The 27015-nt window shown below is 42.0% G+C and overlaps 1 protein-coding gene and 2 long non-coding RNA genes across 6 annotated transcripts in view; 2 read left to right on the forward strand and 1 right to left on the reverse strand.

The window, feature by feature from the left end:
* Positions 1-27015, forward strand: part of LOC309620018 — an 878206-nt gene that overhangs the window by 561098 nt on the left and 290093 nt on the right. The window lies entirely within an intron of this gene.
* RAI2 (retinoic acid induced 2) overlaps positions 1-27015 on the reverse strand; it is a 406186-nt gene that overhangs the window by 60134 nt on the left and 319037 nt on the right. For 2 of the 4 annotated variants that reach the window (XM_082375738.1, XM_082375735.1), the window contains exon 1: positions 6-377. The exons of 1 other annotated variant lie outside the window; for it this stretch is intronic. The gene's annotated coding sequence lies outside the window, so the exon portion shown is untranslated. Of the gene's footprint in view, positions 1-5; positions 378-597; positions 808-27015 lie in introns of those variants that run through there. One more of the 4 variants, XM_082375737.1, reaches the window with a different exon arrangement.
* LOC309620035 overlaps positions 1-27015 on the forward strand; it is a 92902-nt gene that overhangs the window by 30943 nt on the left and 34944 nt on the right. The gene's annotated exons all lie outside the window — the stretch shown is intronic.

Below are 27015 nucleotides of genomic sequence, written 5' to 3' on the forward strand. Positions count from 1 at the left end.
CTCACCCAGCTCCGGGAGGATGCGGGGCTGGCCAAGCGTCACAAAGACGAGCCCAGTGAGATCTGGCAAAACCCAACTTTCCACCCGGCTCGCCAGGGCCGCCAGATACGTCAACAGAATCCATCTTTCGAAGGGCCTGGAAGGCGCCGCGTTTTCCGGGCCGGGGCAGAGCGGCAGAGCCTAAGGCGGCCCGGTGCGATGCCCGGGCGCGGAGTCCGCCGCGCGTCGCCCTCTGCGCCCGGTGCCAGCGCCGGTGTCGGCCCGAAACCCACTTCGGGGCCCCCGCCCCGCCGCCCGGCGCCGCCTCCCCGGCCGGCCCCGGCCCCGCCGGCCAGTGCGCGGCGCCGGGAGCAGGAGCGGGGCCCGGGGACGCCGCGCGGGTGGCGGCCTCGGCTCGCGTCCCCGCCCCCGCCCGGCCCTCCCCGCTGGCCCCGGCCTCCGGGCGCCGTCCTGCCTCCGGGAGCAGGCCCCTCCCCGGGCGCCGGGCCCCGCCAGGCGCGCCCAGCCCGGCGCGCCCCCTGCGTCCCGGTGGCAGGTCCGTGCGGGGAGGGCACGGGGGGGGTACCCCGGCCCGCACGGGGGCGTCGCGGCCGCTACCTTGCAATCGCGGCCGCCGCCTCCAGGAAGCCAAGGGGTGGTCGCGGGTGCGGGAACTCTCCGGTCTGGCCTCGCCGCCGGCCGCCTGAAGGGGGTGCGCAGCGGTGGGAGCTGCCGTCGCCGCTGTCACCGAGCTGCTGTCGCCGCCGCTGCTGCCGGTCGTGCGTGAGCGTGTGTGCGCCTGTGTCCAGACGAGTGTGTCTGCGTGCGGCGCCCGGCCTTTACTATATACACCGAGGGGTGGGAGGAGGCGGGGAAGGGGAGGGCTTGGGGGAGGTGGCGGAGGAGGGGGAGCAGGAGGGGGGCGAAAGGGTACCCGAGGAGGCGGCGGCGGAGGAGGGACAGGTGATCTCGCCCACGGGGAGGGCGTGGCTGTCGGAGGCACGGGGTGGCGGGAGGAAGGGGTGCCGGGGCGCGGGGGGCGGGGCCGACGCCGGGGAGAGCCGGCGGAGCGGGGACCCTGCTGCCTCCCGGCGGGCTGGGGACCATTTCAGACCCCAGGATGCAGAGGAGAGAGAACATAGCCCAGGAGGGAGGAAGTGGCTGGTGGATGGAGGCGGCAGAGGTGGTGAGGGCCCAGCGACCACCTCCTGAAATGCCAATTGTGATACAGGTCGGAGATCCTTCTCACAAGGTGTGAGATGATTAAAGACAAAATTAGCCTACAGACATAATCTCATTTCCGCATACTTGCCTGAAAGGTGATTCATCTGTTATTCTAACATTTATTAAGCACCTAGTGTTTGCCAGACACTGGGCTAAGAACTGGCGTTACACAGATGATGACTATGTGGTCGCTAACCAGTAAATAAATCATAGGTGTCAGCAGTAGTATTGATCATTTTAAAACAAAGTAAAAAAACCTAAATCCTATAAATGTTTTAAGAGGGCAAAGGAAGCAACTCCACTGGTTTAATTAATCCCGAAAGGTGAAAAGATTTTTTTTTTCTGGTAATCAAAACAGGATGCAGATATTTGAGAGAGAAGGGCAGAGAAGAAATTACTTGAATCAGAGCTGAGAGCAGTCTGAATCTAGCTGTCCTTTGCGTGTTCAAACCTCCTTGAGTTTCAACACTCACATGAGTAGTGGCTATGAGTTCCCTCTTGTAGAATTTGGGGTGGTCACAGGGTACAGTACATAGAGAGCAGTCTGGCAAGTTCATGATTAGTATGGGAACCTGAACTTGTGTTTGAAAGGTTCTACTCTAACCTTGTCGCGTTGCAAGCATAATGTGGTAGAAACCAGGGCCATGTTATACCTTTCGTGGGCCCTTTGCCTTGTGGACTCTTTCCTCCATAGAAAAAAAAGTAAAAATTACATTTTACGACTGCATTGGTGTGAAGACGAATGAATTAATATTATATATTAAAACAACTTCTTCGACCTAAAAGATCACATTTTCTTCTGATCTTAAAAGAAATGAAAACATTTCCCTGAGGCCCTGAAAAGTATTTTGGGCCTCAGGCACCGTGCCTACTGGTCCTAAGGGAGAAGTCAGCCCTGATGGTACCATTCCTTGATACTGAATTTCCTCTTTTGAAAAAAAAGAGTTGAACTAAGGAGTACCCAGTCGACTTAAGGGCAGAAAGACACACAATGCAAGTTTAAGAATTGATAGAAGTGAATATCAACAAAAAGTACCAGTTCCTACTTGTTTCAGTCAGGCTCTGGGAGTTTTAAATCAGCTCCAAGTCATTAATGATACCTGTGGAAATATTTGTCTGCGAATTCGTCTTCAACCATTTCAGAAACCAAAGACTTCCTCTATAGATCTCAGAACTGAGTCTTTGGGTCAGGTATGTGAGGTCTCGGTTGCCAGGACCTAGCCTGAATACAACTAAAGACACAGCTGGCCAATTATAATCGGGCAAGTTCATGGATGAAAGATCCATAAAGGTTTTGTGTGTGTTGAGGGGGTATGTGTGTATAAGGTAGGGACTGATATCCTGGAAGGCAATTACTAGCCTATTTCTTTTGTTGGCCTCATCACAGCCCTGGGTTAATGTTTGATCCTCACTGGCAGTTGTGATTCATATTTGCTGCCCTTTGAGGTGCTTGTGTTTTCAGGAAGGACTATATTGATTCAGATTAATGCATAATAAACAGGCATCATGGCCCCCATTTCCAGAGAAATGTGCAGTGGCACCCCTCTGTATTTTCACTGTGGCTGCCCTTGCAGAGAGAAGGGGAAAAGAGGAGTCCATAAGGGAGGGTCTGGATTGGGGGGAGGAGATGTTTGGGGACAGAAATAGGACATTAATATGGAAGAACTGCATTCATACAGAAACTGGAGGGAGGAAAGGACATGCCCAAACAGCAGGAAAGAACCAAAAAAATCTTTCAGGGTTGATCAGGGTGATTTTTGAGATCTATAATTCAAATATTTGGTGATTTTAAATAGGGACTCAGGAACGTTCCCATTTCAGATCTGATTCTTGATCTATATCCTGCTTCTCTAATACAGCATCTATTAATAATCTAGTTTTCACATACTTGCCAGACGAGTGATTCATTCACGTGTCCAATAAACATCTATGAAGCGTCTGCTGTATGCCAGTCACTGAGCTAAGGACTGCGGTGACAGAGATGGTCAACATATGTTGCTGACCTCAAGGAGCTCATAGGCCAGTAAATAAACTATTAATAATACAAGGTGACACTATATGTACATGAGGAGTTATAAAACAGGCTAGGCGAACCCCGAAGGAGTGGGCCCGTCACTGTGGGGGAAGGCATAGGGAGCGGCATGGAGCAGGGCAGTCAGGAAAGATGGCATAGAGATGGTGATAAGAGCAGAGCAGTGAGAGATGAATGGGAGTTTTTCAAAGTAAGAAAAAGTCATTACAAGTGAACAGCAGGCACCAAAGCTCGGATGCAAAGCACGTTCTGGAGGCTGCAAATACTCTGTGAGGCTGGAGCAGGGGCTGTGGAGAACAGCAGCAAAGCGGGGTGGAGGAAGCTAGGGGTCAGTTGAGGTCCCTAGTCTGTCCTGTAAAGGAGCTTTTTCTTGTAGTCAATGGGGAGCCATTGAAGGACTTTAAGCAAGGGAGTGACCAGGAAAGATTTGGGTTGAGGAATGCTCACTCTGGTGTTGGGTGTGAAGGGCTGAATGGAGGGGGGTGAGATTGGCAGCAGGGAGACCAGGTGAGAGAGACCGTGGCCATGATCGGAGTTTGAGTCAAGGCAGTGCCAGCAGAGATGAAGGATCAGAACTTGAGTCAAGTGATACTCGGGATACAGAATCAACAGGACTTAGTGCTGGAGGAAACAGGAGGAGTTGGAGTAACTCACGCCTGACTTTCTGAATTGGGTGACACAGTGGGTGAGGGTGTGATCACTGAGATAGAGGTCCTTAGGAAGAGAAGCAGATTTGGGGCTGGAGATGATGAATGCTGTAGGGTCCCCCAGAAGCGGATCCTGAATGTGAAAGTGAAGGAAACACTGGTAGGGGAGTAGAGAAGGGAGAGAGAGGGGCGGCAGCCAATAGGGGGGATGTTATCAAGGCCAATTTCTACCATGGGCAGCTGGAGCTTAATCCCACAGGCAAACTCTTGGACATGATGAAAAACACTCACTTCAGAATTGTTCCATCAAGAGGTGAGGAAGCTGGTTAAGGGCCCAGGGGGTGCTGAGTTTCTGGCACTTTTGACCTGCCACCCAGCATAGGCAGCGAGTCCTTCTCAGGTACAGGGAGAAGATACTGGCAGCTGGACGTCTGTGGAGCACGTTAAAATGGTAGCATCCCAGGGAGGGGGGTGAAGCACCGTCAGTGTGCGCTCCAGGGAGCTCTGGTTAGGACATCTTGAGTTGGAAGTACTTGTTGGGTAGCCACATAGAGAAGTCCAATAGGCATTTGCAAGAGCAGGTCTGGAGTTCAAAATCTAAACTGCAGACCTAGATTTGGGAGTTACTGGGCTCTGGGTGTTGGTCGAAGCAGTGGGTGTTGATGAGCTCCGCAGAAGACACACGTGACTTGAGTTGATGGCTGAGCCCATCACCCTGGGCCGTGCCAACATGATTTGATCTGATCTGCATGAACACTGTTGAGGATTTCTGTAGGAGTTCCTGGAAGCCATGAAGTTGTTGATGTCAGTTAATGCTCATGGGTATGAATGTGACTGGGGGAAAGGGTCCACTGCTTAAAAGAAATTCTTAAGGGGTCTATATTTTACTGAAGTTGAATAATGTATTTAAAATTGAAACGCTTTAAAAAATTTTTTTCTGGTCAAGAATATTTACTGGATGATTAAGTGATTGAATGAGGCAGGCATTTGAAAACATAGTCACAATGCAAAAGGGACAAATACTGGTAAAAAATGCAAGGGGTAATTAAATCACAAAGGATTGAAATCCAACCCAGGCTCTGGGAAAGAGGATGGAGAGCATTGAGAGAGACAGTCCAGCTGCAATGACATTTTAACCTAAGGAATATACAGAGCCACAGGGTAAGGGAAAGGTTTTGACTATTTTGATAGAACAGAGACTTCTAATGTGGTCAGCATGGGGGCTTCAGTATTCTTCATTCAGAGATGTCATATGTAATTTCTTAGGCCCTGATTTTATCCAAAGACCATAGTAGAGTCCATGTGAAATCTCTGATAATTTTAGCAAAGAGTGAATCAAAGGGTTTGTGAGTGGTCCTTCAGTTAGGCAATCGACAAGCATATCTCAAACAGCTAGTACTTTACAGTAATAAGCTACATGCTACAACACACAGAGTAATGAGGTACCGTCCCTGCCAGGCATTGGAGTCTCTCATAGTCCAGTTGTACCTCCGTCTAGTCTCAATCAGAAGGACATTTGATTTCAGAGGATTTGGGTAAATTGTTAAGAGTAAGAAGGAGGCTTATTATAAAGGGCATTGCTTGTGGCTGCTCCATTCTGCATTCTCCATTCCTCTTTCCTGATAGAAACCTAATGCTGTTCAGGTATCCATCCCTCTCCTATGAAATCATGTACCTTAAATTTGATCCTAACTTTAGGGTGGGGTCTGTTTGATCTGAGGCTAATTGCATCCCTCCTGCTATAACTTGGACCAAACAGATGAGAGGAGAGATTTGCTGGAGGCTTTATGGGTAAGTTCTTACCGTTCCAGGAGAGAATACCACCCTCTCCCAATGGACGTGAAGACAATGTAACCATAGTTGCAACTGGCAGCAAGAACACGATGCAGGTGACCATACAGTTGATCATCTAAACAGGGACACTACTGAGGATGAAAGGGGTTGCTGTTACTGATTATGTCAGGGCAAAAGGCATAAACTGGGTTTTCCCAACAAACCAGGATGGACGGTCACTATGATGCTAGGAGGGAGCTGATGCTCAAGGCAGCACAACAGAAACAGAGAAAGAACCTGGAACTGTGAGGATGTGATTGAACCACTAGAACAACCAACCACCTCTGGAGCCGCCTGAACTTGCACTTCCTATTACGTAAATCATTACACTGCTGCAAAGCTTCTTCGAGTCAGGTCTCTACTGCTTGCAACTGAAAGCGTCATAAGACGTACATGCAGGATTACAGGATTGTTTTTGTTTTGTTTTGTTTTGCTTGAGTCCCAGATAAGGGGTAAGGGCTGTTCTGAAATCAAGAGATCTAACAAAAATAAGTGGAGGGAGGAAGTAGGTCAGTAATTGATATTTTAATTTGATTGAAGACAAGTGCAGAAAATGATCTGAACTAGAACATGGTTGAAGTACATGCTTCTGCTGAATTTGGAAGCCCACCGTGCACGTGGTGGCTTTCACACTAGCAGCACCTTGGAGGCACTCTCCTGCCTCTGACAGAGCGCTGAGAGTCCTGCGCCCAGGGTCAGCAGAATTTGTTTCTATCTCCTGTCCTCTCACTGCTCTGAGTGGCTTTGAGCCAGCAAGGTTCTCTCTTTGGACTTGGATCCCTTGTACCAGCAGTAGCTGCCATCACCCTTATGTCTTGTCTTTCTGACTTGACTGTCAATATCAAGGGAGGACCCATGGCTTACATCTCCCACAGAACCTACTTTAGTTCTCTTTATGTAGGAGGACTTCGATAAGTAATTGTTAAAGACATGGAAGCAACCTAAATGTCCATCGACAGAGGACTTGATAAAGAAGATGTGGTACATATATACAATGGAATATTACTCAGCCATAAAAAAGAATGAAATAATGCCATCTGCAGCAACATGGATGGACCTAGAGATTATCATACTAAGTGAAGTAAGTCAGAAAGAGAAGGACAAATACCATATGATATCACTTATATGCGGAATCTAAAAAGATGATACAAAGGAACTTATTTACAAAACAGAAATAGACTCACGGACATAGAAAACAAATTTACGGTTACCAAAGGGGAAAGGTGGGGAGGGATAAATTAGGAGTTTGGGATTAACAGGTACACGCTACACGCTAAGTATAAAATAAATAAACAACAAGGACCTACTGTATAGCACAGGGGACTATATTCAATATCTTGTAACAACCTATAACGGAAAAGAAACTGGAAAAGAATATATATATATAGTTATATTATATGTATATAATATAGTTATATGTATAACTGAATCACTTTGCTGTACACCTGAAACATTGTAAATCAAGTATACTTCAATAAAAATAAATATATTAAAAATAAATCTAAAAAAAAGTAACGGTTAAATCCATGATTATCTCCCCTCACTCAGTAAGTGCTTTGGTCTTATTACTAAGGAGCGTCAATATTTCCCATCTTGTACAAGTCTTACAACTGTCAAACGCACTTTCTTTTTCCATGTGGAGGGAGGATGTGGACTGAGTGAGTTTGGGGGTTGAAGCCAGGTGATCGTCACCTGAGGCTTTCAGGGTTTGTCCAAATCAATGGAGAGCCCTGTACAAGCCAAGTGAGAAGCCAGGTTGCATGTGACAGAGTAGCATGCATATTCGTCACCAAGAAAGGACCAGAAACAAAAATTATAGCTGGGAGAGAGAGTTGGAGTCAGGGCATGAAACAATAAGGCAGTGGATTTTGGTTAAGTGGAAAACAGACCCAGATTTGGTTTTGGAGAGGCAACTTAATTTGCTGGATGGGATAACAATGCCAACTATGACAGGAGTGTGGTTGAAATACTGGCACACAAAGGACCAAGGATGGCTAGCTCAGAGATGGTCCCACACCGCCCAGCCTTTCGACGGGGAAAATGATGCTCAGAGAACTACACACATACACACACACACCTTTACACCTGCCAACTCCTCTTCTCTTTCCAGGTGTCAGACTCACCTTTTCCTTTCTTAAAAATCCATTCACAAATGAGCCAGACTGATCTCCCAATAAGAAAGGAAAAATCGACAAAGTTGCCCTGGAGTAATTGAGCATTGACAATTAGAATATTAGCCAAAACAATCCTAAAAAATAACTGCTGAGACACTCCAAGGCAGGAGTGTTCATGTTAAAGGGGACAACACACAGTGGCCCCTTAATATCCCCAGTCACTGAAAACCACAGTCCCCTGTGCCTGGTGCTGTGGTCAGGACAAGATTCTATCTCTGCAGTTGTCTCTTGGAAGAAGAGCAACTGAGGGCTTTCTCAGCCATCAAATCATCGGCCGTTGGGAGTGATTAGCTAGCTCTCCCATAGATACACCCTATCTGACCTAGCTAGCACGCAGCTTATAAACAAACGAGAACACAGCCATCAATTTCACAAATGGTTTATGCCACAAAATGCACTGCACACTCCTGGAGCTCCAGTGTGTGGATGGACTGTCAGGTTTGTCCGATTCAAGAGTGGCAAGTCTCTCCAACAGAATTGACAAGGTTTCTGTTGCGATAATTTCAAGGGTAAAAGGAGTTGCAAGGTCATTCATTTTGAACAGGACATCAATGTATAATACAGAAGGGACTTCAATCATTTCATTTTTCTTCAGTTGGGAAATTTCTCAAAGCACAGAATTTTATGAACAGAACAATTTTATAGAAGGAGGCAAAGAGAGCAAGAGTGAAAATCTCTCTGGCTAGGAGGGCTAGCAGTTTTCATCACTGTCCTTTGCATTTGTGGCCTCTCTGCCGGGTCAACAACCAAGGGCTCTCACGAGGTTACTCTCCATCAGCCCCTGCCTACCTTGGCCCCTCCAGGTGAATCTCTGATACTCTTCACTCCTAGGATTATCCCTGCCTAATTTCTGAGCCGGAGCACCAGTGTGAGGATCTGAGATGAAGCTGGCTTCTCCCAGCGCCCCTGAGGCATCGCTCAGCCACATTCACCAGGTCACAGCATTCACAAGGTCGTCCTCTCCACGACCCTCCCCCACATTGGCCCCAGCCCTAGGATTAGGCTTCTGGGTCTGTTTCTCTGCATGGCTCTCATGACTTGCATTGGAAATGTAGCCCCACCACCAAACCCCACTCACCAGCATCCCCATCAGTCTCTGAGGTCCACATTGCTGTCTGTATAGGATAGAGCTGGTTTCTCCTTCACTGACATCCTGCCTTAAAGAGACTGCCCCCAAACTTGACAAGAGCATTTGCATAAATTGCAGACTACCACCATCCTGGATTATCTCTTTCACTCCTATTAGATGGGTCCTCGTTAGAGATTTATAGTGGTTGTTTTTGTTTTTTTGAAGAACGAACATTTTATTTGCAAATAGAGGTGACCTTTTAAAAAATACATTATTGCTTTAGAAAATATTCATGTTTAATGTAGAAATACTGTACAATACATATAATTTATTCTTTTAAAAATGATTTTTCACTGTAACATTCGTTAAAAATTAAATATAAGTGTAAAAGGCTATTCTATCTTCAGTATAAACATTCAATCACACCCACTCTCAAATATCTGTATATTCCCTTCAATTTTTTCTCCTTATAGCACTTACTCAAGTGAAATAATATTGTATATAATTTTAGTCCTGCTTTTGTCTCTTAATATCTTCAACTAGTAAGTATTTCCCATAGCATTCTAATAATATTACATAATCAAAATAAACATTTTCAATGGTTCAATGAGTAATTTTATTAAGTGGATTCATCACCATATACTTAGCTTTTGCCCTACTTTGGAAGTGTAGTTTATTTCCAAATTCTGCTGTTGTAAAGAACCCTACAATTAGTATCTTTGTGTATATCAATGTTTCCTATTAATAATTATTTCTCAGAATAAATACACAGCTGTAATATTTCTGGGGCAGACACAGAAACACTTACATGTTGCCAAACTGATTTTAAAAAGGATGTTCCACTTACAACTCCAAATATGAGCTCTGAGAGTACTTGCCTTATGAGTACTTACTAGCCTACATCAAAATATTTGTCTCATTTTGTTTTAAATTATATTTCACTGATTACTAGGGAGATGGGCCATTTTTATTTGTGTGACTTCTACTTGTATACCTAAGGGAATTGTGAGTTTATTGCTTTCACTCACTTATTAATTAAATCATAATGCTTGCATTTTATTTATGTGTGTGTCTTTTATTTAATGCAAAATAAATGTATGTCATAATAGTGACAAACAAATCCCAGAAGTGATAGTTCATATGATAGTTCTATTTTTAATTTTTTGAGGAAACTCCATACTGTTTTCCATAATGGCTGCACCAATTTACATTCCCACCAACAGTACATGAGGGTTCCCTTTTCTCCACACCCTTGCCTATATTTGTTATCTGCTGTATTTTTTATAATAGCTGTCTTAACAGATGTGAGGCAATATCTCGTGGTTTTGATTTGCATTTCTCTGACGATTAGTGATGTTGAGCATCTTTTCATATATGTGTTGGCTATCTGTATGTCTTCCTTGGGAAAATGTCTATTCACATCCTTTGCCCATTTTTAAGTCAGGTTGTGATTTTCTTTTTTTTTTTTTGCTATTGAGTTGTGTGAGATCCTTATATATTTTGGATATTAACCTCTCATATTATATACCTCAGATATAAGGTTTGCAAATATTTTCTCCCATTCCACGGGTTGCCTTTTCATTAGGTTGATTGTTTCCTTTGCTGTCTAGAAGCTTTTTAGTTTGATGTACTCCTGCTTGTTTATTTTTGCTTTTATTGCTTTTGCTTTTGATGTCATATAAAAAAAATCACTGCCAAGACCACTGTCAAGGAGCTTTTTCCCTGTGTTTCAGTTAATATCATACACAACAATGAAAAGCTAAAAGCTTTTCCTCTAAGATTAGGAATAACAGAACGGTGTCCACTCTCACTATTTCTATTCAACATAGTACTGCAAGTCCTAGCTAGAACAATTAGACAAGAAAAAGAAATAAAAGGCATCCAAATCCAAAAGGAAGAAATTAAATTGTCTCTGTTTGCACATAACATGATCTTATATACAGGAAACCCTAAAGACTACACCAAAAAACTGTTAGAATTAATAAATTCAGTAAAGTTGCAAGATAAAAAAATCAATGTATAAAAATCAGCTGTGTTTCTAGAATCAGTTTGTTCTAACAACAAACTATCTGAAAAAGAAATTAAGAAAACAATCCCAGTTACAATAGAGGCAAAAAGAAGAAAATACTTAGGAATAAATTTTTTTTTTTTTTTTTTTTTTTTTTTTTTGCCGTGCCACGAGGCTTGTGGGATCTTAGTTCCCCGACCAAGGACCAAACCTGGGCCCTCATCAGTGAAAATGTGGAGTCTTAACCATTGGATCACCTGGGAATTCCCAGGAATAAATTTAACCAAGGGGGTGAACAATCTATATATGGGAAACTATAAGACAATGATGAAAAGAAACTAAAGAAGACACAAATAAATGGAAAGATATCCCATGTTCTTGGATTGGAAGAATTAATATTGTTAAAATGTCCATACTAACTAAAGTGATCTACAGATTCAATGCAATCCCTATCAAAATTCCAATGGCATTTTCCACAGAAATGGAATAAACAATTCTGAAATTTGTATGGAACCACAAAAGACCCCAAATAGCCAAAGCAATCTTGAGAAAGAACAAAGCTGAGAGTTTGTATCATGAATGAGTGTTAAATTTTGTCAAATGTATTTTCTGCATCAATTAATATTGATTATTTGTTTTTTCTTCTTTATTCTATTGATATGATAGATTTCTTTGATTTATTTTTTAAAAGGCTTTTTTTTTAAACATCTTTATTGGAGTATAATTGCTTTACAATGGTGTGTTAGTTTCTGCTTTTTAACAAAGTGAATCAGTTATACATATACATATGTCCCCATATCTCTTCCCTCTTGCGTCTCCCTCCCTCCCACCCTCCCTATCCCACCCCTCTAGGTGGTCACAAAGCACCGAGCTGATCTCCCTGTGCTATGCAGCTGCTTCCCACTAGCTATCTATTTTATATTTGGTAGTGTATATATGTCCATGCCACTCTCTCACTTTGTCCCAGCTTACCCTTCCCCCACCCCCGTATCCTCAAGTCCATTCTCTAGTAGGTCTGTGAAAAGACTTACTTTTTTTAAGAGCAGTTTTAGGTTCACAACAAAATTGAGAGGAAGGTACAGAGATTTCCCATATACCTCCTTCCCTCACACATGCATAGCCTCTGCCATTATCAATATCACCCACAAGAGGGGTACATTTGTTACAACTGGAGAACCTACACTGACATATCATAATCACCCAAAGCCTATGATTTACCTTAGATTTCACTCTTGATGTTGTGCATTCTATGAATTTTGACAAATGTATAATGACATGTATCCATCGTTATAAATACACAGAGTATTCTCACTGCCCTAAAAATCCTCTGTGCTCCACATATTCATCTCTCCTCTGACCCCCAACTCTTGGTAACCACTGATTTTCTTAACGTCTCCATAGTTTTTGCCTTTTCCAAAATGTCATATAGTTGGAATCATACAATATTTAGCCTTTTCAGATTGGCTTCTTTCATGTAATAATAGGCATTTAAGCTTCCTCCATGTCTTTTCATGGCCTATAGGTCACTTCTTTTTAGTGCTGACTAATATTCCATTGTTTGGATGTACCACAGTTTATTTATCTGTTCAACTACTGAAGGGCATCTTGGTTGCTTCAGAGTTTTGGCAATTATGAATAAAGCTGCTATAAACATCCAAGTGCAGGTTTTTGTGTAGACATAAGTTTTTAGCTCTTTTGGGTAAATACCAAGGAGTGGGGTTGCTGGATCCTATGGTAAGAGTATGTTTAATTTTGTAAGAAACCACCAAATTATCTTCCAAAGTAGCTGTACCATGTTGCATTCCCACCAGCAGTGTATGAGAATTCCTGTTGCTCCACACCCTCACCAGCATTTGGTGTTGTTAGTGTTCCAGATTTTGGCCATTCTAATAGGTGTGTAGTGGTATCTCATTGTTGTTCTAATTTGCATTTCCCTTATGACATACGATGTGGAGCATCTTTTCATATGCTTATTTGCCGTCTATATATCTTCTTTGGTGAAGTGTCTGTTAAGGTCTTTGGTCAATTTTTTAATTGGGTTGTTTTCTTATGGTAGAATTTTAAGGGTTCTTTGTATATTTTGGATAACTGTCCTTTATCAGATGTGACTTTTGTAGATCTTTTCTCCCAGGCTGTGGCTTACCTTCTAATTCTCTTGACATTGTCTTTTACAAAGCAGAGCTTTTAACTTATAATGAAGGTTACCAATTATTTCTTTCATGAATCGTGCCTTTGGTGTTGTATCTAAAAAGCCATTGCCATTTCCAAGGGCATCTAGGTTTTCTCCTGTGTCATCTTCTGGGAGTTTCATAGTTTTGCATTTTACATTTAGGTCTAGGATCCATTTTGAGTTAATTTTTGTGAAAGGTGTAAGGTCTGTGTGATTTTTTTTTTTTTGCATGTGATGTTCAGTTGTTCCAGCACCATTTGTTTTTTTGTTTTTGTTTTTGTTTTAGAATTTAAAAATGATTTTATTACAGAATAATCACCATTAGGGAGTATAATCTTTCAAGCCTAGTGGATTGCTGATTGGCATTAGAGTTCTGGATTGTCCATTGGCATTGGGGTAAGTTTCATTCTTTGACCTTTTTTAATCATTCATTTATTCATTTAACAAATATTTGTTGAGCACCTATTATGTGTCAGGCACTGTTTAGGCTCTGGAAACATAGCAGCAGCACCATTTGTTGAAGAGACTATCTTTTCTCCATTGCATTGTATTTGCTTCTTTGTCAAAGATCAGCATTTTGCCACTTCAAGTAAAGTGTGGAAATCTTACTTCCATTAGGTCCCTTTTACTCTCATTGCTTTCAAATATCTTTGTCTTGAGTATCAGATGGTGTTATGGTTTTTGTTTCAACTGTAAAATATAACTTATAAAATTCATGAGAAGGACAGTCTATTGTATTCATCCATATTCATCCATATTCTGCTCTTTCTGTTGTTCAAGGAAGTAAGTAATAAAGATAAGAGCAGAAATAAGTGAAATAAAGACTAGAAAAACTATAAAAAGATCAATAAAACTGAGGTTTTTTTGTGAAGATAAAATTGAAAAACCTTTAGCTAGACTAAGAAAAAAAAGAGAAGACTCAAACAAAATTATAAATGAAAGAAGAGACATTACAACTGATACCACAGAAATACAAAGGATCATAAGAGATTACTATGAAAATTATGTGCCAGTGAATTGGACAACCTAGAAAAAATGGATACATTTCTGGAAACATACAACCTACCAAGACTGAATCATGAATAGAAAGTCTGAACAGACCAATAATGATTAAGGTGTTTGAATCAGTAATAAAAAGACTTCTGAACAAAGAAAATCCCAGGACCAGATGGCTTCACTGGTGAATTCTATCAACCATTTAAAGAAGAATTAATGTCAATCCTTCTCAAACTCTTTCAAAAAGTTGAGGAGGAAGGAACACTCCCAAACTCATTTTATTATGCCAGCATTACTCTGATACCAAAGCCAGACAAGTACACTACAAGAAAAGAAAATCACAGGCCAATATTCTTGATGAACACAGTGCAAAAGTTTTCAACAAAATACTAGCAACCGAATTCAACAGCATGTTAAAAGGAACATTCACCATGATCAAGTGGAGTTTATCCCTTGGATGCAAGAGAGTTGAACACACACAAATCAATAAGTGTGATAAACATCACATTAACAGAATGAAGGATAAAAACCACATCATCTCAACATATATAGAAAAAGCATCTGAAAAAATTCAACATCCTTTCATGATAAAAACTCTCAACACATTAGGTATAGAAGGAATGTATCTCAACATGACAAAGGCCATATATGACAAGCCCATAGCTAACATCATACTCAAGGGTGAAAAGGTAAATGCAATTCCTGTAAGATCAGGAATAAGAAGAGGATGCCCACTCTCACCACTTCTATTCAAGAAAGCACTGGAAATCTTAGCCAGAGAAATTAGGCAAGAAGAAGAAATAAAAGGCATCTACATTGGAAAAAAAGAAGTATAATTGTCTCTGTTTGCAGATGTCATGATCCTATATATAGAAAATCCCAGACTCCACCAAAAAACTGTTAGAAGTAATAATAAACATTCAGTAAAGTTTCAGGATACAAAATTAACTTTCTTCCTTCTTGATGCTTCAAGATTCCTTCTTTTATAAGCTCCTTTCTGCTTGAAGAACATCCTTTTGCCAATATTTAAGAGTAGGTCTGGTAGCAACAAATTCTCTTAATGTTTTTCATCTTCGAATGTCTTGATTCCCCTTCTCACCTAAAGGATGTTCTGGGTTGGCAGTTCCTTCCTTTCAGAACTTGAAACACATTGTACCTCTTCCTTCTGTCCTCCATGGTTTCAGATGAGAAATCCACTGTCATTCGAATTGGTGTTCCCTGATGATAGGTAATCATCATTTCTCTCTGGCTGCTTTCAAGATTTTATCTTTGCCTTTAGGTTTCAGAGGTTTAACTATGGTGTGTGAATATGAATTTCTTTGAATTTATCTTGTTTGGGGTTTGCTCAGATTCTTGTATCTTTATGTTTTCTTTTGCCAAATTTGGGGTGTTTTACATCATTACTTCTTCTAATATTCTTTCAGCCCCACTCTCTCCTCTTCTTCTGGGACTCCAATGACATGAATGTTGGATCTTTTCTTATTGTTCCACAGGTCCCCAAGAGTCTCTTCATTTTTTTCTAATCTATTTTCTGTCTTTTTCAGATTGGGTAAATTTTATTAATTTTTCCTCAAGTTCATAGATTCTAGCTGCTGGCATATTTACTCTACTATTGAGTCCATCAAGCAAGTTTTAAAAATTTTGGTATATTTTTCAGTTAGAAGATTTCCATTTAATTCTTTTCCATAACATAGCTCTTTGCTGAGATTTTCTATTTTTTCAATTGTTTCAAGAGAATTTGTTATTGCTTGTTGAAGTTTTGTTATTGTTATTGTTATGGCTACTTTAAACTCCTTGTCAGATAATTCCAACATCATATTGTGATTTTCCTGCCTCTTGATATGATGGGTGATTTTCTTTTTTTTCTGGCTGCACCGCACAGCATGTGGGATCTTAGTTCCCTGACCAGGGATTGACCTGTGCCCCCTGCAGTGGAAGCCAGAGTCCTAACCACTGGACCACCAGGGAATTCCCTGATGAGTGATTTTCAATAGTATCCTGGGGCTTCCCTGGTGGCGCAGTGGTTAAGAATCCACCGGGCAATGCAGGGGACACGGGTTCGAGCCCTGGTCCGGGAAGATCCCACATGCTGTGGAGAAGCTAAGCCCGTGCGCCACAGTTACTTAGCCTGCGCTCTAGAACCCGTGAGCCACAACTGCTGAAGCCTGTGCACCTAGAGCCCGTGCTCCGCAACAAGAGAAGCCACCGCAATGAGAAGCCCGCGCACCGCAATGAAGAGTAGCCCCCGCTCGCCTCAACTAGAGAAAGCCTGCGCACAGCAACAGAGACCCAACGCAGCCAAAAATAAATATATAAATAAAATTTATTTAAAAAAATAGTATCCTGGACGTTTTTACTATTATGTTGTAAGACTCTAACTCCTATTTAAATTCTAGCTCCTATTTAAATCTTTTATTTTAGCAGGTAGTCACCTGTTTAGGTTTAGCATGCAGGTCCTGACCTACTTTTGTGGATTGTGGTTTGAATGACAGCTTACTTTTCACAGCCTCTGCAGTACTTTTTTGGTGTGCTTGGTTTATCTGGTGCTGCTGGGGCTCCCACTGGTCCCTGATGGTGTTGCCTGAGAGGGCCAAAGGGGTTGCTCCAGGCAGGGTCATCTGATGTCTCTACGTGGAGGAAGGGAGTCAGGGGGCCCATAGGGACGAAGAGTGTTTCCTGGGCCAGGCAGCTTGTTGTGTGTGGCAGAATCTCTCTTGCCAGTGCCAACCTGTGTCACTAGGTGTCTCTCAGCAAGAGAGACGAGTCTCAGGTCTGGCAAAAGAGAGGAGCACTTCCTTTAGCTGCTTGTTTCTAGTGGGGCTCCTGATCCACCCCCCTTGTCAGTGCTGTCAGGTTCACCTGGTGTTGTCAGAGGGCCTACTATTTCATCTGATGGAGGAATGAGCCTACCTGGGCTACCCTGTGTTACTAGGTTGGGAGTCTGGAAATGCTAGGCCTGGGTGGCCTTCTTCTGTTGAGGGGAGGTACAGATGTAAGATATCCTGCTGCTGTGTTGTTCTCCTGGGATCCCTAAACAGTTCCTCTTTCCACATTTCAGAGTGCTCCTTTGGTTGCCTTTTAAGTTCTTTCCGGGGTTTATAGTTGTACTTAGCAGGGGGAATCAGGGAGAAATGGGTCCGAGCCATCTTGCCCAGACCAAAATTTCTTTTAATTGTTTATTTTAAGACCAAAGAATAACGGGAAGAAGATGATCATTGTGATTATTATATGATTGATACCAGAAATAATTTTGGCATAGAAATAAAGGGCATTTAAAAAAATGATCTGGTCCAGGTGTCAAATATACTAGCTTTGCCACTGAGAGTGAGCAAAGTAAAAGGAGAGATTAGAAAGATTGTGAAGAAGGGCCTTGAAGCCAAGGGTAGAAAGAGTGTTAAGAAGCTGAGAGAGGTTATTATTATATTTGTTTTATTACGGGATTAGAAACCAGAGGAGCTGAAGCATTAGGTTGCTTGCCCAAAATTGCTCTGGCATTTGGCTGCAGGATGGTTGCAGAATTCAGGATTATGACATTCCAAGACCATGGTAACAGCACACTGTTTCCCAGGGTGCCGCTTTCAAACTCCAAACACAACCTTTGCTAGAAGATATACTGCAACAGTCAAGTACCTTTTACCTATCTGGCAAATGAACAAAAAGTTTCAATAGCAACATATGTTTACTAAATTTGACAAGTATTAAATGTCTTTTATTAACTGTCTTTTAATCATCCTGCTTGGAGGGGGCTTAATTAATGTTCATGAATTCATTTCAAGATAATAATTACCAATGGAGTGCTTACTCCTAGAAGGAGAGTATTAAATTATAATTGGCATTTGGATAAGTTTGTGAAACTGTATCTTATCCTTCTTTAAGCTTCTGACTTCTAGAATTTATCCTTGACAACTTCTAAAATGTCACATTTCTGAGTTTCATTTGACCATGGTCACTTGCATATAAACTAAACCTTTGTTCCCAATGGTATATACAGGATTTCAGATAAAAGCTGACCATGTCCTAATTAAATGTGTTTCATTAGATCTTTCATTAGAGTCTTTCTCTATATATAATGGTATCTATATTTCTGCCTTTTTCAGGGTCAATTTTTAGAAATCTAATGAAAGACTCACACACATTTTTATATATATAAAATTTAGATTTTTTTTCCCAGAGAGAAATTGTTTTTAAAAGAAACTCAAGACAAGAGACCTTCTTCCCCCCAAAATCCTCCAGGAAAACTACCTCCAAATGAAATCAAACTGCAGATAGCATCCTGGATGAAATTTAGATCTTCACTACCCAATATAACAGGTTTATGTATTTTGATAAGTGTAATTGGGCAGTGATTATTTGTTATATTGAGCCACAGGAAACTACTCACTGGAAATAGATTAAGGTATCTGGAAAATCTCTTAACTTTTAAGACGTTAGGATGCCATCTCACCGACCCCAAAATTTCTTCTGGCACATTAAATGGCTTCCCAGCATCCCAAAAAAGTGAACCGAGCTTCCAAAAGTGTCCACATGCAGTTAGCTGACACCTATATATGAGGTGTAACTGATTTTGGGGGTCTTAACTTCCTCCTGCATGTCTTGTAGTATTTGTGGTAAAAGTTACAATGCTTTGGTAATTTGAGACCTTACCTCACAGCTGAGCTATTAAATCATGACTCTATGAGGAGGTGAGATGGCGAGGATCTGGGTAAGAATGATCAAGTTTATAAATTACAGGTGCAAAAATTCATCCAGTAGTATAAATTATTACTCAACCTGGAGGAATCTAAGGGTCAGAGCCACGAAATATCACTCGTATGATGTACAAGTGATGCACCAAGAGGAGTGATACACTCATTCATAGGGCGAGTTCTAACACCTATAATTTTGCAAGTCAGGGCAGCAGGAAGCAAGTCTGCCCTTGCAAACCTGCTTGGATGAAGCAGTAATATTATTAATTCTCTTCTTCATTTGTTCTTCAATATCATATCATCAACTGATGCTTCACAATATTCTCCTGCACCAAATACTGCCCTCATGTGAAGTGAACAGGTAGAAAGTCACTGTTATTTTCTCTGCAGTGTGGCTGGCTCTGCAGTGCCAAAGCAAAGTGAAGAAATGATTATTCGATGTTAAATAATCATTTACTTATTTGATAGTAAAAAGAACCCAAATTATTATTGTGAACCAAATGTCTCCTGGGGTATATGAATGAGGTCAAGTTAATCCAAACTTCCTGGCTCTTAACTCCACCTGCTAATTCAGAGTCACCAGTGCTGAGGTCTGAATATTTTTGTCCCCCTCGAAATGCATATGTTGAATCCTAACCCCCAAGCTGATGGCATTAGGAGCTGGAGCCTTTGGAAGGTGATAGGCCATGAGGGCGGAGCTTTCATCACTAGGACTAGGGCTTTATAAAAGAGACCCCAGAGAGCTCCCTGACCTCTTCCACCATGTGAGGACACAGCCAGAAGTCAGCAGTCTGCAACCTAGAAGCGGACCTCCACTAGAACCTGACCATGTTGGCACCCCGATATTGGACTTCTCAGCCTCCGGAACTGTGAGAAATCAATTTCTACTGTTCGTAAGCCACCCTAGTGCATGATATGTTGTTACAGCAGCCCAAACAGACTGCTTTCTGGAAAAGCCCCCTCCCAACCAAGTATGCTTGGATGTCCCTGGGGAGACTTCACAGGGAGCTCATGAACCAGTATGGCAGCTACAAGCCCCACATATCCACTATGATCAAATTTTGCTCCTCTCCTGCCACGGCTTCCCTGTGTCAGTTTCACTCGCTCAAAAGATACAGCCACTATGGAGAACAGTATGGAGGTTCCTTAAAAAACTAAAAATAGAACTACCATATGACCCAGCAATCCCACTACTGGGCATATACCCTGAGAAAACCATAATTCAAAAAGAGTCATGTACCAAAATGTTCATTGCAGCTCTATTTACAATAGCCAGGACATGGAAGCAACCTAAGTGTCCATCATCGGATGAATGGATAAAGAAGATGTGGCACATATATACAATGGAATATTACTCAGCCATAAAAAGAAATGAAATGGAGGTATTTGTAATGAGGTGGATGGAGTTAGAGTCTGTCATACAGAGTGAAGTAAGTCAGAAAGAGAAAAAGAAATACAGTATGCTAACACATATATATGGAATCTAAGGAAAAAAAAAAAAAGGTCATGAAGAACCTAGTGGCAAGACGGGAATAAAGAAGACACAGACCTACTAGAGAATGGACTTGAGGATATGGGGAGGGGGAGTGGTGAGATGTGACAGGGTGAGAGAGTGTCATGGACATATATACACTACCAAATGTAAAACAGATAACTAGTGGGAAGCAGCCGCATAGCACAGGGAGATCAGCTCGGTGCTTTGTGACCACCTAGAGGGGTGGGATAGGGAGGATGGGAGGGAGACACAAGAGGGAGAACATATGGGGACATATGTATATGTATAACTGATTCACTTTGTTATAAAGCAGAAACTAACACACCATTGTAAAGCAATTATACTCCAATAAAGATGTTTAAATAAATAAATAAATAAATAAAATAAAATAAAAAAAAAAGTGGAGCGAGGATCTCTTCCCAGTGTTGCTGCTGCTGCTGGTGAGAATTCCAACTTCCCCACCGAGTGTGCTCTCTTGCCACGCTCTCTACATGGTCCATGTGTGGTATTCTTTGTCACCTGAGCCCCAAAACAAAGATGCTTGTGTTCAGTCTCATCAGATGCCTCATAAAATGGCTCCTTCCGTGTTGGATCTCAATAATACCTTTCTCCATGAAGGCTCGAAACCGTTCTACCAAACCAGGCAAGAACAAAAATCTTGCCTTCTAATCTGTTGTACTCATTTCTCATTTCTCCACCCTTCTCTACCTGCACACTTCATACATCTAATTCTTCTTTCTTCCTTCAGATACAGAAGTCAAGGACTCATGGACATCAATTCAGAGAAATACTGCCCACCCTACCATACCCACTGTGCCCCGAGTGGTGATTCTCTGTGAGATAGTGCCTTCTTCATTGGCCTCAGTCCTCCACTTGGCTTTGGCGGTTTAGACATGGCCTTAGAGTCTCTAGAGCAGTGGTCTCCAAAATGGGGTGATCACACCCCAGGAATGAGTGAGATAATACACTGGGGTATAGGGAACAAATGTCAGCATGAATAGATAGATAGACTCAATTTTACCACTATTTAATATATAGAATGTCACCAGTGCCCTCTCTTGGTCTGTATGAAAGGGTCATACGTTTCATGTTTTACAAGGTGTCCTGAGGAAGGAGTGAATGTTCCACACTGGGAATAGTTGACAATGGAGCCCTCATGTGATCGTGCCTTTCAGCATATTGCAAAGTATTACAGTTTACATGTTCCTGGTCAGGTGGCATTACAAATTACGTTATCCAGTTTTAATTAATAACTCTTTCAAAACTGGCAAGTAACTTTTAAAAAATCCCTGCAAAGAAACCATAGATCAAGATACTACCATTAACTCAAGCTCACAAAAGTATAGGAAAATTGGCAGCACTGCCAATTCTCCCACCCTAGTAATAGCTCAGCATATTACATAAAATAAGGACTTCTAATCAGATTACTTTATTTTTTATTTATTTATTTTTTAGGCCTCAACTCACGGCTTGAGGGATCTTAGTTCCCTGACCAGGAATCGAACCCGGGCCTCCTGCAGAGGTAGCACAGAGTCCTAACCACAGGACTGCCAGGGAATTCCTTCAGATTACTTTAAAGTAGAAACTGTCAAGGAGATCATTTAAAAATATGTTATTAACAACTATCTTCATTTGGAGTCCCCCCAAAACAGACTCTAAGACCAGGATTTAGATGCAGGTATCTTACTTGGGAGGTGATTCCAGGAAGTACAGTGAGGAAGTGGGGAAGTGACATACAAAGGCAGCAAAGCCACTAAAGGGTATGTTGATGACTGGATTACTACTTTGGGCGACCAGGACTCCGTCCTGCTGGGGACCCTCTGAGAGACTTTGTGGAACAAAATTGCCCCTCTGATGTTTAAGGAAGTTGGGCTATTTTTCCATTGACTCTCATCCCTCATTGGTTAAGCGTCATTCCTGGGGTGTGTTAGGTCCTTGGCACTTCCAGCCTCTCCTGTGCATACCGACCATGCTTTAATAGTCAGAGAATGCTTTCATGAAGAGAGACACAGGAAGCTGTTGCTTATACAGGAAACTTCTGCAGGTGACCGATAGGGCCAAGGGGATCTTGGTTGGACACTGACAGTGCCTGTAACCACAACGAACCTTTCTGTGACTGTGTATAATTTCTTGACGTTTTAGAAAATTACAGTAGGAAGCTAACACAATTACCTTTTCCCCATTCTTTCAAAGTATATTTTTGTGTATGTGACTTATTATGTACATAGTACATTAGAGCAGGAGTACACAAATATAATTTAGAAACAAATATGTCTGTATTGGCGGTTCATGCACAAAATATTTTCATTGATACAGGTGCCCTGGATCAAAACAGTTGTAGAACTCACTCCTCTAAGTGGGGTTGGAATCTCAGAATGGTTTATGAGCACTAACCGCACATCCTGTTGGAAATACCTCAGGCCATAGTAGAGTCTCAGAACAAAAATCATAAACCCCTTTTTTTTGCCCCAAAGTGTCTTACAAAGGACTCTCTCCCTCTGTTCTCACAAAGCTCCTGCAACTTGGTTGTTAAGTTCTCTTTGGGCATCATGGAATTTAAGAACAGGTTGTCTTGTAGATGAAAATATCAGAATGCAGGATTCATGGTGGGCAAGAAGGGAAGAAAATTATAGAAGAAGATGGTATTGAAAGGGTGGGGCCCTCACTTTACCTCCTGAGACAGGATGAGCTACCTCTCATGATGTTTGGCCACGAGGCCCTCCATGTTGAGAAGGGTCACTTCCCCAGGGAGTAGGGTGGGGGTGGGCAAGAGCCACAAGGTCCTAGTGGTTGATCAGATTGACCTTTCTGATATACTATTTACACACCTTTTGTCTTAAGTAGCCAGAACTGGGCCAACAAACTTTCCTAAATCAAGAGTTTTCTGGGACCTGCTTTCGTCATTGGTAGTTGACACACCAACGGTCTATGTCAAGGGTTGAGATGAGGAAGTGTTAGGAGGAATAAGGTTGGGAAAGTGGAAGACGTGTTTAGGAGGAGTCTGAAGTGAAGAGATTGTATAAAGGAAGACTGGGAGAAAAGAATGTAAAGGTCTGTCTGAAGATTTTGGAATTCATCCTGCAGGCAACTGGGAGTAAATGAATGTGTTTGAGTGGTGACAGGACATGATGGAAACCTTATTTTAGGACTATTTAATCTGGTTGCAGGATATTCCATGGTGTGGAGCAGGGGAGAGGAAGAGATAAACACAGAAAGTACATGAAAGAGCTTGTGAATTTATTTAAGTTGTTTAAAAGTCTATTTTATATAGTGTTCTTTCCAAACAGAGGTGAGGAAAGAAGTGCTTCTCGGGGAATTAAAGTTTGGTGAGAAGCCTGGGCCAGCATTCCTCTCAGAAAAGAAGACAGAGGCAAACAAATGGAATTTGAGCTTTGGTCTTCCATTATTCAAGTTTTCCTAAAAAGTGACAGCATGGAAACCTTCAAGTCTGCTCTGAACCTGCGCCAATTTGATGGGAGAATCTGCAGATTTTCAAGCAGTAAGTTGATCCGTGGTAGCCTTCAACCCAGGAGTGAGGAATTTTCTGTTTATAGTCTTGACTTAAAAAAGATCCAAATTTGCCCCACCCTGGGAGTGCATCACAAAGGGGGAATTTTCAGTGTTTAAAAATGGTTTGTACTTATTGTGATAATCATTTTGTGATGTATGTAAGTCAAATCATCATTGTGCTATACACCTTAAACTTATAAATGCTATATGTCATTTATGTCAATAAAACTGAAAAAATGGTTTATAATAAGATGACGTTGAAATTTTCTTTTTTTTCCTCTGTGAAGATAAATGCAATGTGTGTGACACCGATACTACATTAAGCAAGAGAATTGTGCTCTGAGGAGATGCACACACACACACACACACACACACACACACACACACACACACCACTGAGCACTGGACAGGTCTCTGAGAGAGATGCTCGGGCATATTTCTGCATGAAGCAAAATCAATATGGGTGAACCTGAGAAACATCTGTTGGGAACCTTTGGAAAGGTAGATGGAAGAGGAAATGAGAGACAAGGGGGAAGACTTAGAAAACAATACTAGGAAGCTTTATCTATTCTCAAGTCATTATTTAACATTGATGTAGCCATCTGTGAGGCCCCAGGGTAAGCCCACGGGCCCTGCCTGAAGGAGTCCAGAGTCAACATGGGGGTGGGTACAGTTGAAAACAAACTCTGGTAGCTGGAAATGTCCCGGATCCTTTGTTTTCTTGGGTTCCACCTCACTAGGCAACCCTTCTTCTCCTCTGTGGTTTTTCTCCCATTTCCTGCTTTTCTCCTTCTTTAGCCACCACCCAGCTCCCTACGGGTTGAATAATAACTTAGTACAAGTTCAATATTTTTCAAAACGTTTTGCAATAAAAACTTATTGCTTTTGTTCTTTGTGGCTAGAGGGGTGGTGGCCTGGTACGACTGCCCCAATTTTAAAGACAGGAAAAATAGGGGTAATGGATCGAGTGATTTGCCAGGGATGAAATGAATGAGACTAGCACCATTACTTTTTATCCCAGCAACTGAAATAAATACAAGAACTGGATTGTAGCAATTATTTGCGAAAGCACTGGAAAACATCATTCTTCGTGATTCTCATGGAATGAATGTGGTAACAAAGAAGATGGCTATGCCAGTTTTTAATTCAATGGAGGTTTTGAACATATTTCTAATTCCTTTGCCACATCCCTGGTTTTCTCATGCATAAAATGGAGTGAATGCAATAATTAGTATCTACCTTATAGGGTGGTTTAAGGATCAAATGACTTAAAACATTTTGAGCACTTGGAACAGTATCTGGTATCTAATAAGCACTTAATACATTTACTATTTTTATTATTGTTGGTGGTGGTGTTGCAATAGCAACAATAATTTATTTTAAAGTGACAACCTCAATATTCAAATCTTCCAAAAATTTATACCAGACAATGCCCTGCTGCAAAGGAATAATCCTGGTTTGCTTGAGAACCTTACTAGAATGAAAAAATGAGGGGTGGGAATTAATTAATGAGTGGTCTACCACTCTTCCAGAACATTTTGGAAATTAAACCCTTCATTAGGTTAATTGTATGAGGGCTGGGAATTAATTAATGAGTGGTCTACCACTCTTCCAGAACATTTTGGAAATTAAACCCTTCATTAGGTTATTTGTATGAGGGCTGGCTGTGCCTATGAGAAAATGGAACCCAAAGGTTGCAGGTGCCACTCCTGCTCTCACCTACGTGCACCCCATTGTAGCAAGAGCCATTTCCCAGCCACTAAGAGATCAAGAGTGTACTGTGATTGGGTTCTGATGTGACACCAAATTTATCTGTGACTGCTGAGGCAGTCAATCCAGCTTGTCACACCTGTGTCACCTCTCAAAAATAAGCCCCACAGGTCATCTCTCCCCTCTCATACTTTCAGCCAAGGATTTCTTTGCTCTGCTTATCACCTCTCTTGCTCTTCCTGTCCCTCCCAATCCTGTACACTGTGTCCACTGGAACTCCAGTGCCCTCTTCCATAGCAAGGAGCCCTGTGCGCTGCCACTCCTCCATCACCTAGTGTTAATGAATTCTGGCTCTCCCACGAAGCTCTACTTCCTAAAGCTCCTTTAGGCAGATAGTGTTTATTCTACTGGGTTTCATGGAAATTATCATCATCATCCATCTGTCCTTCCTCCAAACTGTTGTTCCTCAACCTTTATATAAAAACCTTCTGGGGAACTTCCACGTCCAAGAAGATGGAATAGATGTACTTTTCCCTATTCCTTTCACTAAGTACAACTAAAACCCCTAGCCATTATATATGAAACAAACATAAGAAGAGTCTGAAAGGTGGAGAGAGGAAAGGAGACTGGCTAGGGACCTCAGGACCTGAGGAAAAACAGGGTGGTGAATTCTCTGGGTTTTCTTTTTGTCTCATATATCACAGAATATGAGCTGAAGAAGCTGACAATCTGGAACACAAACACATGCAGACAAAAAAAAAGTCCAAACAGAAGCCTGCTGTCTCCAGCCAAAGTACCAGGAAAAGGACAGCCTAGCAACACAGAACCTTTAGAAAATAACCAGCTTACTTGAGAAAAACACCACCAAAAGAATTGTAGTCTAGACTACCCTCTCACCAGGGTGGGTGTCAGAGGAGGCTGAGTAGGAAGCCATGTCTTTCATCCCTGCTGGGTGGTAACAAACACACTGCCCTTGCAGTGTCAGTGGATACCATGTGGGAAGCGTGGACCCCCATCCCCACTTAGCAGTAATGAGACACCCCTCCCCCTCCTCCTCCCCACTGGGTGATGCCAGGGGAGGCCTAGTGGAGAGTCAGGACTTTCACCACTACCCAGTGATAGTGAGGCAACCACCCAGGCGTCAGTGAAGGCTATGTGGGGAGTTGGCACTTCTCTAGGATGACAACAGAGGCTAGGTGGGGAACCTGGGCTTCTGCACTCACTTGTCAGGAGCAAAATGGCATTCCTACTTCCCCTGTCAGAGCAGTGTCAGAGGAAGCCAGCTAAAGCAGAAGGTTTAAATCACAGCCAGAGTACCATAGCATATACGTCCAGGTCTCAATAAAAAAATTACTCATCATACAAAGAACCAGGAAAATCTCAATTTGAATGAAAAAGACAATCAATAGATGACAACACTGAGGTGACAGAGATGTTAGAATTATATGACAGAGACTTAAAAGCAGCCATCAGAAAAATGCTT

Source organism: Balaenoptera borealis (genome assembly GCF_965194805.1).
Source record: "Balaenoptera borealis genome assembly, chromosome: X".
NCBI classification, from domain to species: Eukaryota; Metazoa; Chordata; class Mammalia; order Artiodactyla; family Balaenopteridae; genus Balaenoptera; species Balaenoptera borealis.